The 20,664-nt window shown below is 33.2% G+C and overlaps 1 long non-coding RNA gene across 1 annotated transcript; it reads right to left on the reverse strand.

Annotated features, from left to right (window-relative positions):
• On the reverse strand, positions 1 to 2,668 carry LOC145559858 (uncharacterized). Its single transcript, XR_014093008.1, has 2 exons — positions 2,433 to 2,668; positions 1 to 196 (listed from the first exon to the last, which is right to left on the reverse strand). It is a non-coding gene; the product is annotated as an uncharacterized LOC145559858 (long non-coding RNA).
• Between the last annotated feature and the right edge of the window lie 17,996 nt (positions 2,669 to 20,664).

The raw sequence follows: 20,664 nt of genomic DNA on the forward strand, positions 1-20,664 counted from the left end.
TAGCAAACAAACTTTAACATGGACAAATCAATTACATTCAAAAGCCAAGGGCATAACAACCCTTATCGGCCAAACTAGACTAAATTCAAAATAATTAAACAGTCACCTAACAACAAAGGCATACAAGCCTAAAAGTTAGGTTCTAAACTCTCAATCCCCAACCCAGCGTCACAGATATCAAATAAACAAATGAAACCTGCAAATTATAACAACGTTCCACAATCAGTGGGGAGCAACTAGCAGTTCTCCCTCAAATCAGAAATAGAAGATCTTAGACTTAAATTAAACAGAAAGAAAACATAACCACAATCAACTTGAAAACTCAAATGAAATCACTTAAAACCATCAAACCATACAAACAATGAAATATTTCAAAATAAACTTAAAACAGAAATATCAATATTAAATCACTCAATTTCAATCATAATAATATATAGACTTCAAATAAGTAATAATTTAATAATATAAATATTTCAAACCCAAAACCTTCAAAACAGTAGAACTGGCATGGAGGGAACGCTAGTGGCCTCGCAATCCACTTCCTAAGGTTTGTCAGGACGAACCCCCGGTCATCTCGCAGAGACCGTGTCTAAGATTGGCCAACTCCCGGTTATGGGTAGATGCCTATAAGGTCTTACACACCCCCGGACGACAACAATTAACCCAGGTTGAGCTACCTAAGACTCGCAATCCAGGTAGTTAGCATGTTCATTAACCATCGGGAAGCAACCCGGCCTCACACCCGACTATGGCCCCACACACAATTCAAAATCAATTAAAATAAATAATATAATATATTTCATTTAGAAATCTGCAGAGAAGCCAAAAATGGTCTTACACTCAATTCAAACTGCATAAGAAAATCATATTTCTTAAATTCAATTGAAACTCCCTTTCAAAACACACTTCAACTTAATAAAACACAAAAGGTATCGTCTGAGTTTGGGAATATAATTAATTATCGAAATTCAACAATTATGTGCATTCACAACTCTTGGCGAAGTGATGCTAAAGACAGTGTTATCCTTCTCTAAAGCATTACGACGTCGACAATACAATTACAACCCACACATATTCAAACACACATAGAAATATTTCACTTTAGGGGTTTATAATACCCAAAAATTCATACATCACTTATTAACATATAAATTCAACTAACATATAATAGTTATAATAAAAATCCCATAAATTCATTTTATTAAACAACAAATCCAAACTAGAATTTCATAAAACAACCAAAACAGGACAGCAACAAGTAACTCCGAAAATCATCATAAAAACCCAACCAAACATGCCTAAAATGCAAAATAAAAATAAAGGCATATACATACACTCATTAGGCATCATATAAAACCATTCCGGACTTAAAATTCAAAAGAGAACATGCCAAATTAAAGTCATATTTACAGCGGCCCCTACACTAATGTACAGCAGTACCAATTATACCAAATCACCCAAAAACCCACCTTAAACATGAAACTAAGCTTAGCCCATTTTAGTACACACTCTAAAAACACAATAGGCCATATTAAACATGCATTTGCGCTTAGAAATCAAGGAATACAAAATTGAAAATCACCATCCTTCACACGCCTAGCAGATTAGGGGCAGCAGCTATGTTGCACTAATTTAGGCACTTTAAACTATCTTAAATTATATAATATCATGCTATATCAATTTAGGGAATATCCTAACATGATTCTAATTCAAATTAGGCAATAAAATCAATCAAGATAATTAATTTAAGACTTAAGAAGATATATTAAACATGCTGTCAGCAATCCAAGAGTTTAGAATATACATGCTCATAAAAAGATAGAATTTTGCATATAAACATGGAATTTCGCTATGGTATAAACTCCTATATAATCCTACCATGATAACTTAGAAGATATATTCAATTGGTCACAAATATAAGATATATACATGCTCATAAACTCAATCTAACATCACGTTCTTAATTCACGTTGGCAGCACAACTTGTCTCACAAAATCAGTCATTTGGAGGCCTTAAACACCTCCGAATTTTACCCATAATATATCAAATCGGTCCTAAAACAATCCTCTACAATAATATGAAATATAGTAATTGAAATTAAGGCTTAACCACGACCATAAAGAACTACAGAAATAGCAGTCTCACACACACACATCAGTCACGTACATCATACTTGGAAGCCCCAAAATCATGTTATAACTTGATTAAAACACATCAAAAACATGATAAAACAATTAGGGATTGATAGTAAATCAAACTAGGCATGAAATTCATGTGTTAAACACATAAAATAAGGCTAAATCCATTCCGAAACCAGACATACTAACTACGTACGAAAATTGAAATCATTCCTAACCCTAACATGCTTTCTACCCATCAATTCAACCCTAAAACCTAGCATTTCTAATCTAAGGTAAGAAAGGATAGTTACCTTGATATATAGGCCACCAAAACCCAAAGAAAAGGACAGCAACACCGCACACAAACAGCAGCAACCACACGCACAACACCCACCCAAAGAGTCTTGTGCCTTGCTTCGTTTCCGTGTTGTTTTTATAGGGGAAATGGAGCACGACTTTTGCAGAGTTTATGGCAGTATGTTAGTCTTTGATTTACCCTTGATTTCAACCTTGAATCCCACGAAAAATATTGGGAGAAGAGGAGTGAGTTGCTGCATCTTTTGGGTGGAGAAAAACTTATGAAAGTTAGCCTTGTTTTTTACGTTATAAGAGAAGGAGAAGGAGAGGAATTGGGCAGCCATAATTAGGTTTTAATACCATTTATTAGAGGAGGTTACTTAGGGTAAAATGATCAGCCAAATATCCCTCAAAGCTGCTATGTACATCAGCGTAAAATGGGCTCAAAAGAAGCGCACCAACAAGCCCCATAATAACTAGGTTCAAGGCTTTTCGTTGGGCTTGATTAAATGATTACTTTAGCTTAAGAATGGGTTTAAGGAAGATAATAAACAAGTCTATCTTAATCTATATAGTCATGAAAGCTTTGAGGAAAAACTCGACCAATATATAAATGCTAGTTGACCCGAAACTAAACTAGGAAAGGAAAGTAATGGAAGATATTTTTAAAACGCGTTCAAAAACAACAATATAGATTATATTATTGATATCTAAATAATAATAATGAAAATAAAAATTTAAATCACAATACAAAAAAAATATTTATACATAGGTCATATGTACCAAAGAGCGACATAAAAGACGAAATGGGAAACCAATAATATTATTCATTTATAATGACCTAAATAATTAAAGGACATTGTAATGAGTTTTATAAATATAAAATAAAGAATCGTTTATAAACAATATCAATTCGATAAACGAGTTGACGGAATCACCCAATACCAATTTGATTATCGATATTGATACAATTGAACGTAAAACGTCTTAAAAACCCTAAAATCATTTTATACATATAGAATTGACACTTTAGTCAAGGAATCACCCATGATGACCTGTATCAATTTCAATAGGTTAAATATCTAAATTGACACTTAAACTTAAGGAATCACCCTTTAAAGCTAATCTCAATTCAGACAAGTTAAATACAGTTTGAAATGATTAAAACTCAAATATACAACATAATACCTTGCAAACATTTTGTCAAAATATTATAATTAGGGTCTTAAAAGCTTGGGATGACCCATAAATCAAATAACGATTTTAATAATTAAATTATTAGCATTTTAATTTAGAAAAATAGAGTTTCAAACTAGAATTTAGGTTTAATAAGTTGAAATGCACGCAAAATAGTGGTTTAAAAATACGGGGCGTTACAATCACCCCTCCTTATAAAAGTTTCATCCTCGAAACTATGAAATAACCTAGAAAACCCTAATTACCCTACAAGTACACAAATAAAGATAGACAACACTGTCCACCTAATATATAACACACATAAACGCACCCTTTTTTCCTACCCAAGTAACTCTCACTAAGTTTAAGGCTTCAAAAATTCAAGTTTGTTGATTCAACTACATATTTCTCAAGAAATTGTAGCAACTCTGTGAGAGTTTTAGGACCGTTTGCTCTGATACCAACTGTAACCACCCGTCCTTTTGGAACTGGAAGCGTTAGCGAAATTACGCTTGAACGGGAGGCTACTTAACTTCGATTAGAAAAGTCAAGCTTAACCTAGGTCTAAAAGTCAAATTTAACTTATTCACACATCCAAATTAACTTGTTTAAGCTAAGCGCAAGCTATGTGAACAAAAGAAAATAGCAAACAAACTTTAACATGGACAAATCAATTACATTCAAAAGCCAAGGGCATAAAAACCCTTATCGGCCGAACTAGACTAAATTCAAAATAATTAAACAGTCAACTAACAACAAAGGCATACAAGCCTAAAAGTTAGGTTCTAAACTCTCAATCCCCAACCCAGCGTCACAGATATCAAATAAACAAATGAAACCTGCAAATTATAACAACGTTCCACAATCAGTGGGGAGCAACTAGCAGTTCTACCTCAAATCAGAAATAGAAGATCTTAGACTTAAATTAAACAGAAAGAAAACATAACCACAATCAACTTGAAAACTCAAATGAAATCACTTAAAACCATCAAACCATACAAACAATGAAATATTTCAACATAAACTTAAAACAGAAATATCAATATTAAATCACTCAATTTCACTCATAATAATATATAGACTTCAAATAAGTAATAATTTAATAATATAAATATTTCAAACCCAAAACCTTCAAAACAGTAGAACTGGCATGGAGGGAACACTAGTGGCCTCGCAATCCACTTCCTGAGGTTTGTCAGGACGAACCCCCAGTCATCTCGCAGAGACCGTGTCTAAGATTGGCCAACTCCCGGTTATGGGTAGATGCCTATAAGGTCTTACACACCCCCGGACGACAACAATTAACCCAGGTTGAGCTACCTAAGACTCGCAATCCAGGTAGTTAGCATGTTCATTAACCATCGGGAAGCAACCCGGCCTCACACCCGACTATGGCCCCACACACAATTCAAAATCAATTAAAAAAAATAATATAATATATTTCATTTAGAAATCTGCAGAGAAGCCAAAAATGGTCTTACACTCAATTCAAACTGCATAAGAAAATCATATTTCTTAAATTCAATTGAAACTCCCTTTCAAAACACACTTCAACTTAATAAAACACAAAAGGTATCGTCTGAGTTTGGGAATATAATTAATTATCGAAATTCAACAATTATGTGCATTCACAACTCTTGGCGAAGTGATGCTAAAGACAGTGTTATCCTTCTCTAAAGCATTACGACGTCGACAATACAATTACAACCCACACATATTCAAACACACATAGAAATATTTCACTTTAGGGGTTTATAATACCCAAAAATTCACACATCACTTATTAACATATAAATTCAACTAACATCTAATAGTTATAATAAAAATCCCATAAATTCATTTTATTAAACAACAAATCCAAACTAGAATTTCATAAAACAACCAAAACAGGACAGCAACAAGTAACTCCGAAAATCATCATAAAAACCCAACCAAACATGCTTAAAATGCAAAATAAAAATAAAGGCATATACATACACTCATTAGGCATCATATAAAACCATTCTGGACTTAAAGTTCAAAAGAGAACATGCCAAATTAAAGTCATATTTACAGCAGCCCCTACACTAATGTACAGCAGTACCAATTATACCAAATCACCCAAAAACCCACCTTAAACATTAAACTAAGCTTAGCCCATTTTAGTACACACTCTAAAAACACAATAGGCCATATTAAACATGCATTTGCGCTTAGAAATCAAGGAATACAAAATTGAAAATCACCATCCTTCACACGCCTAGCAGATTAGGGGCAGCAGCTATGTTGCACTAATTTAGGCACTTTAAACTATCTTAAATTATATAATATCATGCTATATCAATTTAGGGAATATCCTAACATGATTCTAATTCAAATTAGGCAATAAAATCAATCAAGATAATTAATTTAAGACTTAAGAAGATATATTAAACATGCTGTCAGCAATCCAAGAGTTTAGAATATACATGCTCATAAAAAGATAGAATTTTGCATATAAACATGGAATTTCGCTATGGTATAAACTCCTAGATAATCCTACCATGATAACTTAGAATATATATTCAATTGGTCACAAATATAAGATATATACATGCTCATAAACTCAATCTAACATCACGTTCTTAATTCACGTTGGCAGCACAACTTGTCTCACAAAATCAGTCATTTGGAGGCCTTAAACACCTCCGAATTTTACCCATAATATATCAAATCGGTCCTAAAACAATCCTCTACAATAATATGAAATATAGTAATTGAAATTAAGGCTTAACCACGACCATAAAGAACTACAGAAATAGCAGTCTCACACACACACATCAGTCACGTACATCATACTTGGAAGCCCCAAAATCATGTTATAACTTGATTAAAACACATCAAAAACATGATAAAACAATTAGGGATTGATAGTAAATCAAACTAGGCATGAAATTCATGTGTTAAACACATAAAATAAGGCCAAATCCATTCCGAAACCAGACATACTAACTACGTACGAAAATTGAAATCATTCCTAACCCTAACATGCTTTCTACCCATCAATTCAACCCTAAAACCTAGCATTTCTAATCTAAGGGAAGAAAGGATAGTTACCTTGATATATAGGCCACCAAAACCCAAAGAAAAGGACAGCAACACCGCACACAAACAGCAGCAACCACACGCACAACACCCACCCAAAGAGTCTTGTGCCTTGCTTCGTTTCCATGTTGTTTTTATAGGGGAAATGGAGCACGACTTTTGCAGAGTTTATGGCAGTATGTTAGTCTTTGATTTACCCTTGATTTCAACCTTGAATCCCACGAAAAATATGGGGAGAAGAGGAGTGAGTTGCTGCATCTTTTGGGTGGAGAAAAACTTATGAAAGTTAGCCTTGTTTTGTACGTTATAAGAGAAGGAGAAGGAGAGGAATTGGGCAGCCATAATTAGGTTTTAATACCATTTATTAGAGGAGGTTACTTAGGGTAAAATGATCAGCCAAATATCCCTCAAAGCTGCTATGTACATCAGCGTAAAATGGGCTCAAAAGAAGCGCACCAACAAGCCCCATAATAACTAGGTTCAAGGCTTTTCGTTGGGCTTGATTAAATGATTACTTTAGCTTAAGAATGGGTTTAAGGAAGATAATAAACAAGTCTATCTTAATCTATATAGTCATGAAAGCTTTGAGGAAAAACTCGACCAATATATAAATGCTAGTTGACCCGAAACTAAACTAGGAAAGGAAAGTAATGGAAGATATTTTTAAAACGCGTTCAAAAACAACAATATAGATTATATTATTGATATCTAAATAATAATAATGAAAATAAAAATTTAAATCACAATACAAAAAAAATATTTATACATAGGTCATATGTACCAAAGAGCGACATAAAAGACGAAATGGGAAACCAATAATATTATTCATTTATAATGACCTAAATAATTAAAGGACATTGTAATGAGTTTTATAAATATAAAATAAAGAATCGTTTATAAACAATATCAATTCGATAAACGAGTTGACGGAATCACCCAATACCAATTTGATTATCGATATTGATACAATTGAACGTAAAACGTCTTAAAAACCCTAAAATCATTTTATACATATAGAATTGACACTTTAGTCAAGGAATCACCCATGATGACCTGTATCAATTTCAATAGGTTAAATATCTAAATTGACACTTAAACTTAAGGAATCACCCTTTAAAGCTAATCTCAATTCAGACAAGTTAAATACAGTTTGAAATGATTAAAACTCAAATATACAACATAATACCTTGCAAACATTTTGTCAAAATATTATAATTAGGGTCTTAAAAGCTTGGGATGACCCATAAATCAAATAACGATTTTAATAATTAAATTATTAGCATTTTAATTTAGAAAAATAGAGTTTCAAACTAGAATTTAGGTTTAATAAGTTGAAATGCACGCAAAATAGTGGTTTAAAAATACGGGGCGTTACAATCACCCCTCCTTATAAAAGTTTCATCCTCGAAACTATGAAATAACCTAGAAAACCCTAATTACCCTACAAGTACACAAATAAAGATAGACAACACTGTCCACCTAATATATAACACACATAAACGCACCCTTTTTTCCTACCCAAGTAACTCTCACTAAGTTTAAGGCTTCAAAAATTCAAGTTTGTTGATTCAACTACATATTTCTCAAGAAATTGTAGCAACTCTGTGAGAGTTTTAGGACCGTTTGCTCTGATACCAACTGTAACCACCCGTCCTTTTGGAACTGGAAGCGTTAGCGAAATTACGCTTGAACGGGAGGCTACTTAACTTCGATTAGAAAAGTCAAGCTTAACCTAGGTCTAAAAGTCAAATTTAACTTATTCACACATCCAAATTAACTTGTTTAAGCTAAGCGCAAGCTATGTGAACAAAAGAAAATAGCAAACAAACTTTAACATGGACAAATCAATTACATTCAAAAGCCAAGGGCATAAAAACCCTTATCGGCCGAACTAGACTAAATTCAAAATAATTAAACAGTCAACTAACAACAAAGGCATACAAGCCTAAAAGTTAGGTTCTAAACTCTCAATCCCCAACCCAGCGTCACAGATATCAAATAAACAAATGAAACCTGCAAATTATAACAACGTTCCACAATCAGTGGGGAGCAACTAGCAGTTCTACCTCAAATCAGAAATAGAAGATCTTAGACTTAAATTAAACAGAAAGAAAACATAACCACAATCAACTTGAAAACTCAAATGAAATCACTTAAAACCATCAAACCATACAAACAATGAAATATTTCAACATAAACTTAAAACAGAAATATCAATATTAAATCACTCAATTTCACTCATAATAATATATAGACTTCAAATAAGTAATAATTTAATAATATAAATATTTCAAACCCAAAACCTTCAAAACAGTAGAACTGGCATGGAGGGAACACTAGTGGCCTCGCAATCCACTTCCTGAGGTTTGTCAGGACGAACCCCCAGTCATCTCGCAGAGACCGTGTCTAAGATTGGCCAACTCCCGGTTATGGGTAGATGCCTATAAGGTCTTACACACCCCCGGAAGACAACAATTAACCCAGGTTGAGCTACCTAAGACTCGCAATCCAGGTAGTTAGCATGTTCATTAACCATCGGGAAGCAACCCGGCCTCACACCCGACTATGGCCCCACACACAATTCAAAATCAATTAAAAAAAATAATATAATATATTTCATTTAGAAATCTGCAGAGAAGCCAAAAATGGTCTTACACTCAATTCAAACTGCATAAGAAAATCATATTTCTTAAATTCAATTGAAACTCCCTTTCAAAACACACTTCAACTTAATAAAACACAAAAGGTATCGTCTGAGTTTGGGAATATAATTAATTATCGAAATTCAACAATTATGTGCATTCACAACTCTTGGCGAAGTGATGCTAAAGACAGTGTTATCCTTCTCTAAAGCATTACGACGTCGACAATACAATTACAACCCACACATATTCAAACACACATAGAAATATTTCACTTTAGGGGTTTATAATACCCAAAAATTCACACATCACTTATTAACATATAAATTCAACTAACATCTAATAGTTATAATAAAAATCCCATAAATTCATTTTATTAAACAACAAATCCAAACTAGAATTTCATAAAACAACCAAAACAGGACAGCAACAAGTAACTCCGAAAATCATCATAAAAACCCAACCAAACATGCTTAAAATGCAAAATAAAAATAAAGGCATATACATACACTCATTAGGCATCATATAAAACCATTCTGGACTTAAAGTTCAAAAGAGAACATGCCAAATTAAAGTCATATTTACAGCAGCCCCTACACTAATGTACAGCAGTACCAATTATACCAAATCACCCAAAAACCCACCTTAAACATTAAACTAAGCTTAGCCCATTTTAGTACACACTCTAAAAACACAATAGGCCATATTAAACATGCATTTGCGCTTAGAAATCAAGGAATACAAAATTGAAAATCACCATCCTTCACACGCCTAGCAGATTAGGGGCAGCAGCTATGTTGCACTAATTTAGGCACTTTAAACTATCTTAAATTATATAATATCATGCTATATCAATTTAGGGAATATCCTAACATGATTCTAATTCAAATTAGGCAATAAAATCAATCAAGATAATTAATTTAAGACTTAAGAAGATATATTAAACATGCTGTCAGCAATCCAAGAGTTTAGAATATACATGCTCATAAAAAGATAGAATTTTGCATATAAACATGGAATTTCGCTATGGTATAAACTCCTAGATAATCCTACCATGATAACTTAGAAGATATATTCAATTGGTCACAAATATAAGATATATACATGCTCATAAACTCAATCTAACATCACGTTCTTAATTCACGTTGGCAGCACAACTTGTCTCACAAAATCAGTCATTTGGAGGCCTTAAACACCTCCGAATTTTACCCATAATATATCAAATCGGTCCTAAAACAATCCTCTACAATAATATGAAATATAGTAATTGAAATTAAGGCTTAACCACGACCATAAAGAACTACAGAAATAGCAGTCTCACACACACACATCAGTCACGTACATCATACTTGGAAGCCCCAAAATCATGTTATAACTTGATTAAAACACATCAAAAACATGATAAAACAATTAGGGATTGATAGTAAATCAAACTAGGCATGAAATTCATGTGTTAAACACATAAAATAAGGCCAAATCCATTCCGAAACCAGACATACTAACTACGTACGAAAATTGAAATCATTCCTAACCCTAACATGCTTTCTACCCATCAATTCAACCCTAAAACCTAGCATTTCTAATCTAAGGGAAGAAAGGATAGTTACCTTGATATATAGGCCACCAAAACCCAAAGAAAAGGACAGCAACACCGCACACAAACAGCAGCAACCACACGCACAACACCCACCCAAAGAGTCTTGTGCCTTGCTTCGTTTCCATGTTGTTTTTATAGGGGAAATGGAGCACGACTTTTGCAGAGTTTATGGCAGTATGTTAGTCTTTGATTTACCCTTGATTTCAACCTTGAATCCCACGAAAAATATGGGGAGAAGAGGAGTGAGTTGCTGCATCTTTTGGGTGGAGAAAAACTTATGAAAGTTAGCCTTGTTTTGTACGTTATAAGAGAAGGAGAAGGAGAGGAATTGGGCAGCCATAATTAGGTTTTAATACCATTTATTAGAGGAGGTTACTTAGGGTAAAATGATCAGCCAAATATCCCTCAAAGCTGCTATGTACATCAGCGTAAAATGGGCTCAAAAGAAGCGCACCAACAAGCCCCATAATAACTAGGTTCAAGGCTTTTCGTTGGGCTTGATTAAATGATTACTTTAGCTTAAGAATGGGTTTAAGGAAGATAATAAACAAGTCTATCTTAATCTATATAGTCATGAAAGCTTTGAGGAAAAACTCGACCAATATATAAATGCTAGTTGACCCGAAACTAAACTAGGAAAGGAAAGTAATGGAAGAGATTTTTAAAACGCGTTCAAAAACAACAATATAGATTATATTATTGATATCTAAATAATAATAATGAAAATAACAATTTAAATCACAATACAAAAAAAATATTTATACATAGGTCATATGTACCAAAGAGCGACATAAAAGACGAAATGTGAAACCAATAATATTATTCATTTATAATGACCTAAATAATTAAAGGACATTGTAATGAGTTTTATAAATATAAAATAAAGAATCGTTTATAAACAATATCAATTCGATAAACGAGTTGACGGAATCACCCAATACCACTTTGATTATCGATATTGATACAATTGAACGTAAAACGTCTTAAAAACCCTAAAATCATTTTATACATATAGAATTGACACTTTAGTCAAGGAATCACCCATGATGACCTGTATCAATTTTAATAGGTTAAATATCTAAATTGACACTTAAACTTAAGGAATCACCCTTTAAAGCTAATCTCAAATCAGACAAGTTAAATACAGTTTGAAATGATTAAAACTCAAATATACAACATAATACCTTTCAAACATTTTGTCAAAATATTATAATTAGGGTCTTAAAAGCTTGGGATGACCCATAAATCAAATAATGATTTTAATAATTAAATTATTAGCATTTTAATTTAGAAAAATAGAGTTTCAAACTAGAATTTAGGTTTAATAAGTTGAAATGCACACAAAATAGTGGTTTAAAAATACGGGGCGTTACAATCACCCCTCCTTATAAAAGTTTCATCCTCGAAACTATGAAATAACCTAGAAAACCCTAATTACCCTACAAGTACACAAATAAAGATAGACAACACTGTCCACCTAATATATAACACACATAAACGCACCCTTTTTTCCTACCCAAGTAACTCTCACTAAGTTTAAGGCTTCAAAAATTCAAGTTTGTTGATTCAACTACATATTTCTCAAGAAATTGTAGCAACTCTGTGAGATTTTTAGTACCGTTTGATCTGATACCAACTGTAACCACCCGTCCTTTTGGAACTGGAAGCGTTAGCGGAATTACACTTGAACGGGAGGCTACTTAACTTCGATTACAAAAGTCAAGCTTAACCTAGGTCTAAAAGTCAAATTTAACTTATTCACACATCCAAATTAAGTTGTTTAAGCTAAGCGCAAGCTCTGTGAACAAAAGAAAATAGCAAACAAACTTTAACATGGACAAATCAATTACATTTAAAAGCCAAGGGCATAACAACCCTTATCGGCCAAACTAGACTAAATTCAAAATAATTAAACAGTCAACTAACAACAAAGGCATACAAGCCTAAAAGTTAGGTTCTAAACTCTCAATCCCCAACCCAGCGTCACAGATATCAAATAAACAAATGAAACCTGCAAATTATAACAACGTTCCACAATCAGTGGGGAGCAACTAGCAGTTCTCCCTCAAATCAGAAATAGAAGATCTTAGACTTAAATTAAACAGAAAGAAAACATAACCACAATCAACTTGAAAACTCAAATGAAATCACTTAAAACCATCAAACCATACAAACAATGAAATATTTCAACATAAACTTAAAACAGAAATATCAATATTAAATCACTCAATTTCAATCATAATAATATATAGATTTCAAATAAGTAATAATTTAATAATATAAATATTTCAAACCCAAAACCTTCAAAACAGTAGAACTGGCATGGAGGGAACGCTAGTGGCCTCGCAATCCACTTCCTAAGCTTTGTCAGGACGAACCCCCGGTCATCTCGCAGAGACCGTGTCTAAGATTGGCCAACTCCCGGTTATGGGTAGATGCCTATAAGGTCTTACACACCCCCGGACGACAACAATTAACCCAGGTTGAGCTACCTAAGACTCGCAATCCAGGTAGTTAGCATGTTCATGAACCATCGGGAAACAACGCGGCCTCACACCCAACTATGGCCCCACACACAATTCAAAATCAATTCAAAAAAATAATATAATATATTTCATTTAGAAATCTGCAAAGAAGCCAAAAATGGTCTTACACTCAATTCAAACTGCATAAGAAAATCATATTTCTTAAATTCAATTGAAACTCCCTTTCAAAACACACTTCAACTTAATAAAACACAAAAGGTATCGTCTGAGTTTGGGAATATAATTAATTATCGAAATTCAACAATTAAGTGCATTCACAACTCTTGGCGAAGTGATGTTAAAGACAGTGTTATCCTTCTCTAAAGCATTACGACGTCGACAATACAATTACAACCCACACATATTCAAACACACATAGAAATATTTCACTTTAGGGGTTTATAATACCTAAAAATTCACACATCACTTATTAACATATAAATTCAACTAACATCTAATTGTTATAATAAAAATCCTATAAATTCATTTTATTAAACAACAAATCCAAACTAGAATTTCATAAAACAACCAAAACAGGACAGCAACAAGTAACTCCGAAAATCATCATAAAAACCCAACCAAACATGCTTAAAATGCAAAATAAAAATTAAGGCATATACATACACTCATTAGGCATCATATAAAACAATTCCGGACTTAAAATTCAAAAGAGAACATGCCAAATTAAAGTCATATTTACAGCAGCCCCTACACTAATGTACAGCAGTACCAATTATACCAAATCACCCAAAAACCCACCTTAAACATGAAATTAATCTTAGCCCATTTTAGTACACACTCTAAAAACACAATAGGCCATATTAAACATGCATTTGCGCTTAGAAATCAAGGAATACAAAATTGAAAATCACCATCCTTCACACGCCTAGCAGATTAGGGGCAACAGCTATGTTGCACTAATTTAGGCACTTTAAACTATCTTAAATTATATAAAATCATGCTATATCAATTTAGGGAATATCCTAACATGATTCTAATTCAAACTAGGCAATAAAATCCATCAAGATAATTATTTAAAGACCTAAGAAGATATACTAAACATGCTGTCAGCAATCCAAGAGTTTAGAATATACATGCTCATAAAAAGATAGAATTTTGCATATAAACATGGAATTTCGCTATGGTATAAACTCCTAGATAATCCTACCATGATAACTTAGAAGATATATTCAATTGGTCACAAATATAAGATATATACATGCTCATAAACTCAATCTAACATCACGTTCTTAATTCACGTTGGCAGCACAACTTGTCTCACAAAATCAGTCATTTGGAGGCCTTAAACACCTCCTAATTTTACCCATAATATATCAAATCGTTCGTAAAACAATCCTCTACAATAATATGAAATATAGTCATTGAAATTAAGGCTTAACCACGACCATAAAGAACTACAGAAACAGCAGTCTCACACACACACATCAGTTACGTACATCATACTTGTAAGCCCCAAAATCATGTTATAACTTGATTAAAACACATCAAAAACATCATAAAACAATTAGGGATTGATAGTAAATCAAAATAGGCATGAAATTCATGTGTTAAACACATAAAATAAGGCCAAATCCATTCCGAAACCAGACATACTAACTACGTACGAAAATTGAAATCATTCCTAACCCTAACATGTTTTCTACTCATCAATTCAACCCTAAAACCTAGCATTTCTAATATAAGGGAAGAAAGGCTAGTTACCTTGATATATAGGCCACCAAAACCCAAAGAAAACGACAGCAACACCGCACACAAACAGCAGCAACCACACGCACAACACCCACCCAAAGAGTCTTGTGCCTTGCTTCGTTTCCGTGTTGTTTTTATAGGGGAAATGGAGCACGACTTTTGCAGAGTTTATGGAAGTATGTTAGTCTTTGATTTCCCCTTGATTCCCACCTTGAATCCCACGAAAAATATGGGGAGAAGAGGAGTGAGTTGCTGCATCTTTTGGGTGGAGAAAAGTTGATGAAAGTTAGCCTTGTTTTGTACGTTATAAGAGAAGGAGAAGGAGAGGAATTGGGCAGCCATAATTAGGTGTTATTACCATTTATTAGAGGAGGTTACTTAGGGTAAAATGATCAGCCAAATATCCCTCAAAGCTGCTATGTACATCAGCGTAAAATGGGCTCAAAAGAAGCGCACCAACAATTCTCATAATAACTAGGTTCAAGGCTTTTCGTTGGGCTTGATTAAATGATTACTTTAGCTTAAGAATGGGTTTAAGGAAGCTAATAAACAAGTCTATCTTAATCTATATAGTCATGAAAGCTTTGAGGAAAAACTCGACCAATATATAAATGCTAGTTGACCCGAAACTAAACTAGGAAAGGAAAGTAATGGAAGACATATTTAAAACGCGTTCAAAAACAACAATATAGATTATATTATTGATATCTCAATAATAATAATGAAAATAACAATTTAAATCACAATACCAAAAAAAATATTTATATATAGGTCATATGTACCAAAGAGCGACATAAAAGACGAAATGCGAAACCTATAATATTATTCATTTATAATGACCTAAATAATTAAAGGACATTGTAGTGAATTTTATAAATATAAAATAAAGAATCGTTTATAAACAATATCAGTTCGATAAACGAGTTGACGGAATCACCCAATACCACTTTACTTATCGATATTAATACAATTGAACGTAAAACGTCTTTAAAACCCTAAAATCATTTTATACATATAGAATTGACACTTTAGTCAAGGAATAACCCATGATGACCTGTATCAATTTTAATAGGTTAAATATCTAAATTGACACTTAAACTTAAGGAATCACCCTTTAAAGCTAATCTCAATTCAGACAAGCCAAATACAGTTTGAAATGATTAAAACTCAAATATACAACATAATACCTTTCAAACATTTTGTCAAAATATTATAATTAGGGTCTTAAAAGCATGGGATGACCCTTAAATCAAATAACGATTTTAATAATTAAATTATTAGCATTTTAATTTAGAAAAATAGAGTTTCAAACTAGAATTTAGGTTTAATAAGTTGAAATGCACACAAAATAGTGGTTCAAAAATACGGGGCGTTACAATTACCCCTCCTTATAAAAGTTTCATCCTCGAAACTATGAAATAACTTAGAAAACCCTAATTACCCTACAAGTACACAAATAAAGATAGACAATACTATCCACCTAATATATAACACACATAAACGCACCCTTTCTTCCTACCCAAGTAAATCTCACTAAGTTTAAGGCTTCAAAAATTCAAGTTTGTTGATTCAACTACATATTTCTCAAGAAATTGTAGCAACTCTGTGAGATTTTTAGGACCGTTTGATCTGATACCAACTGTAACCACCCGTCCTTTTGGAACTGGAAGCGTTAGCGGAATTACACTTGAACGGGAGGCTACTTAACTTCGATTACAAAAGTCAAGCTTAACCTAGGTCTAAAAGTCAAATTTAACTTATTCACACATCCAAATTAAGTTGTTTAAGCTAAGCGCAAGCTCTGTGAACAAAAGAAAATAGCAAACAAACTTTAACATGGACAAATCAATTACATTTAAAAGCCAAGGGCATAACAACCCTTATCGGCCAAACTAGACTAAATTCAAAATAATTAAACAGTCAACTAACAACAAAGGCATACAAGCCTAAAAGTTAGGTTCTAAACTCTCAATCCCCAACCCAGCGTCACAGATATCAAATAAACAAATGAAACCTGCAAATTATAACAACGTTCCACAATCAGTGGGGAGCAACTAGCAGTTCTCCCTCAAATCAGAAATAGAAGATCTTAGACTTAAATTAAACAGAAAGAAAACATAACCACAATCAACTTGAAAACTCAAATGAAATCACTTAAAACCATCAAACCATACAAACAATGAAATATTTCAACATAAACTTAAAACAGAAATATCAATATTAAATCACTCAATTTCAATCATAATAATATATAGATTTCAAATAAGTAATAATTTAATAATATAAATATTTCAAACCCAAAACCTTCAAAACAGTAGAACTGGCATGGAGGGAACGCTAGTGGCCTCGCAATCCACTTCCTAAGCTTTGTCAGGACGAACCCCCGGTCATCTCGCAGAGACCGTGTCTAAGATTGGCCAACTCCCGGTTATGGGTAGATGCCTATAAGGTCTTACACACCCCCGGACGACAACAATTAACCCAGGTTGAGCTACCTAAGACTCGCAATCCAGGTAGTTAGCATGTTCATGAACCATCGGGAAACAACGCGGCCTCACACCCAACTATGGCCCCACACACAATTCAAAATCAATTCAAAAAAATAATATAATATATTTCATTTAGAAATCTGCAAAGATGCCAAAAATGGTCTTACACTCAATTCAAACTGCATAAGAAAATCATATTTCTTAAATTCAATTGAAACTCCCTTTCAAAACACACTTCAACTTAATAAAACACAAAAGGTATCGTCTGAGTTTGGGAATATAATTAATTATCGAAATTCAACAATTAAGTGCATTCACAACTCTTGGCGAAGTGATGTTAAAGACAGTGTTATCCTTCTCTAAAGCATTACGACGTCGACAATACAATTACAACCCACACATATTCAAACACACATAGAAATATTTCACTTTAGGGGTTTATAATACCTAAAAATTCACACATCACTTATTAACATATAAATTCAACTAACATCTAATAGTTATAATAAAAATCCTATAAATTCATTTTATTAAACAACAAATCCAAACTAGAATTTCATAAAACAACCAAAACAGGACAGCAACAAGTAACTCCGAAAATCATCATAAAAACCCAACCAAACATGCTTAAAATGCAAAATAAAAATTAAGGCATATACATACACTCATTAGGCATCATATAAAACAATTCCGGACTTAAAATTCAAAAGAGAACATGCCAAATTAAAGTCATATTTACAGCAGCCCCTACACTAATGTACAGCAGTACCAATTATACCAAATCACCCAAAAACCCACCTTAAACATGAAATTAAGCTTAGCCCATTTTAGTACACACTCTAAAAACACAATAGGCCATATTAAACATGCATTTGCGCTTAGAAATCAAGGAATACAAAATTGAAAATCACCATCCTTCACACGCCTAGCAGATTAGGGGCAACAGCTATGTTGCACTAATTTAGGCACTTTAAACTATCTAAATTATATAAAATCATGCTATATCAATTTAGGGAATATCCTAACATGATTATAATTCAAACTAGGCAATAAAATCCATCAAGATAATTAATTAAAGACCTAAGAAGATATACTAAACATGCTGTCAGCAATCCAAGAGTTTAGAATATACATGCTCATAAAAAGATAGAATTTTGCATATAAACATGGAATTTCGCTATGGTATAAACTCCTAGATAATCCTACCATGATAACTTAGAAGATATATTCAATTGGTCACAAATATAAGATATATACATGCTCATAAACTCAATCTAACATCACGTTCTTAATTCACGTTGGCAGCACAACTTGTCTCACAAAATAAGTCATTTGGAGGCCTTAAACACCTCCTAATTTTACCCATAATATATCAAATCGGTCGTAAAACAATCCTCTACAATAATATGAAATATAGTCATTGAAATTAAGGCTTAACCACGACCATAAAGAACTACAGAAACAGCAGTCTCACACACACACATCAGTCACGTACATCATACTTGTAAGCCCCATAATCATGTTATAACTTGATTAAAACACATCAAAAACATCATAAAACAATTAGGGATTGATAGTAAATCAAACTAGGCATGAAATTCATGTGTTAAACACATAAAATAAGGCCAAATCCATTCCGAAACCAGACATACTAACTACGTACGAAAATTGAAATCATTCCTAACCCTAACATGCTTTCTACCCATCAATTCAACCCTAAAACCTAGCATTTCTAATCTAAGGGAAGAAAGGCTAGTTACCTTGATATATAGGCCACCAAAACCCAAAGAAAAGGACAGCAACACCGCACACAAACAGCAGCAACCACACGCACAACACCCACCCAAAGAGTCTTGTGCCTTGCTTCGTTTCCGTGTTGTTTTTATAGGGGAAATGGAGCACGACTTTTGCAGAGTTTATGGAAGTATGTTAGTCTTTGATTTCCCCTTGATTCCCACCTTGAATCCCACGAAAAATATGGGGAGAAGAGGAGTGAGTTGCTGCATCTTTTGGGTGGAGAAAAGCTGATGAAAGTTAGCCTTGTTTTGTACGTTATAAGAGAAGGAGAAGGAGAGGAATTGGGCAGCCATAATTAGGTGTTATTACCATTTATTATAGGAGGTTACTTAGGGTAAAATGATCAGCCAAATATCCCTCAAAGCTGCTATGTACATCAGCGTAAAATGGGCTCAAAAGAAGCGCACCAACAAGCCCCATAATAACTAGGTTCAAGGCTTTTCGTTGGGCTTGATTAAATGATTACTTTAGCTTAAGAATAGGTTTAAGGAAGCTAATAAACAAGTCTATCTTAATCTATATAGTCATGAAAGTTTTGAGGAAAAACTCGACCAATATATAAATGCTAGTTGACCTGAAACTAAACTAGAAAAGGAAAGTAATGGAAGACATATTTAAAACGCGTTCAAAAACAACAATATAGATTATATTATTGATATCTCAATAATAATAATGAAAATAACAATTTACATCACAATACAAAAAAAATATTTATATATAGGTCATATGGACCAAAGAGCGACATAAAAGACGAAATGCGAAACCTATAATATTATTCATTTATAATGACCTAAATAATTAAAGGACATTGTAGTGATAATCCTCCAATAAATAATAGTACTTAAGTTCCCTAAACACATGTACATTATTGCTCCCTAAAAATATGCATACTTTTTTTAAAAAAATAAAAGCCATAAAGTCAAACTGATTCGAGTTAAGTAATTAAAACGCAAACTGGCTTAATTTACAGTGCGTGGTCAAGAAAGGAAGGACGATTAATCAAAGATAACCTCTTCGTACAAGTCCAACTTTTCGACAAACCTATAGCTCGCAAGAGGAAAGCAAGAGTTATAATGGCAACTCAGGAAGAAGTTAACGATCTCAAGAACCAACTGGCTACTGTAACTGAGACACTGAAACTTCTCGCACTTAAGATCGAGGATCCCGCGAAGCAACAACAAATGGACCTCATGCAAGAAGGCCTAAGCAAATTGTCCAGCGACTACAAGTTTCAAGAACTCACATCC

The sequence above is a fragment of the Chenopodium album genome, chromosome 9 (genome assembly GCF_948465745.1).
Source record: "Chenopodium album chromosome 9, dcCheAlbu1.1, whole genome shotgun sequence".
Lineage (NCBI taxonomy): Eukaryota > Viridiplantae > Streptophyta > Magnoliopsida > Caryophyllales > Amaranthaceae > Chenopodium > Chenopodium album.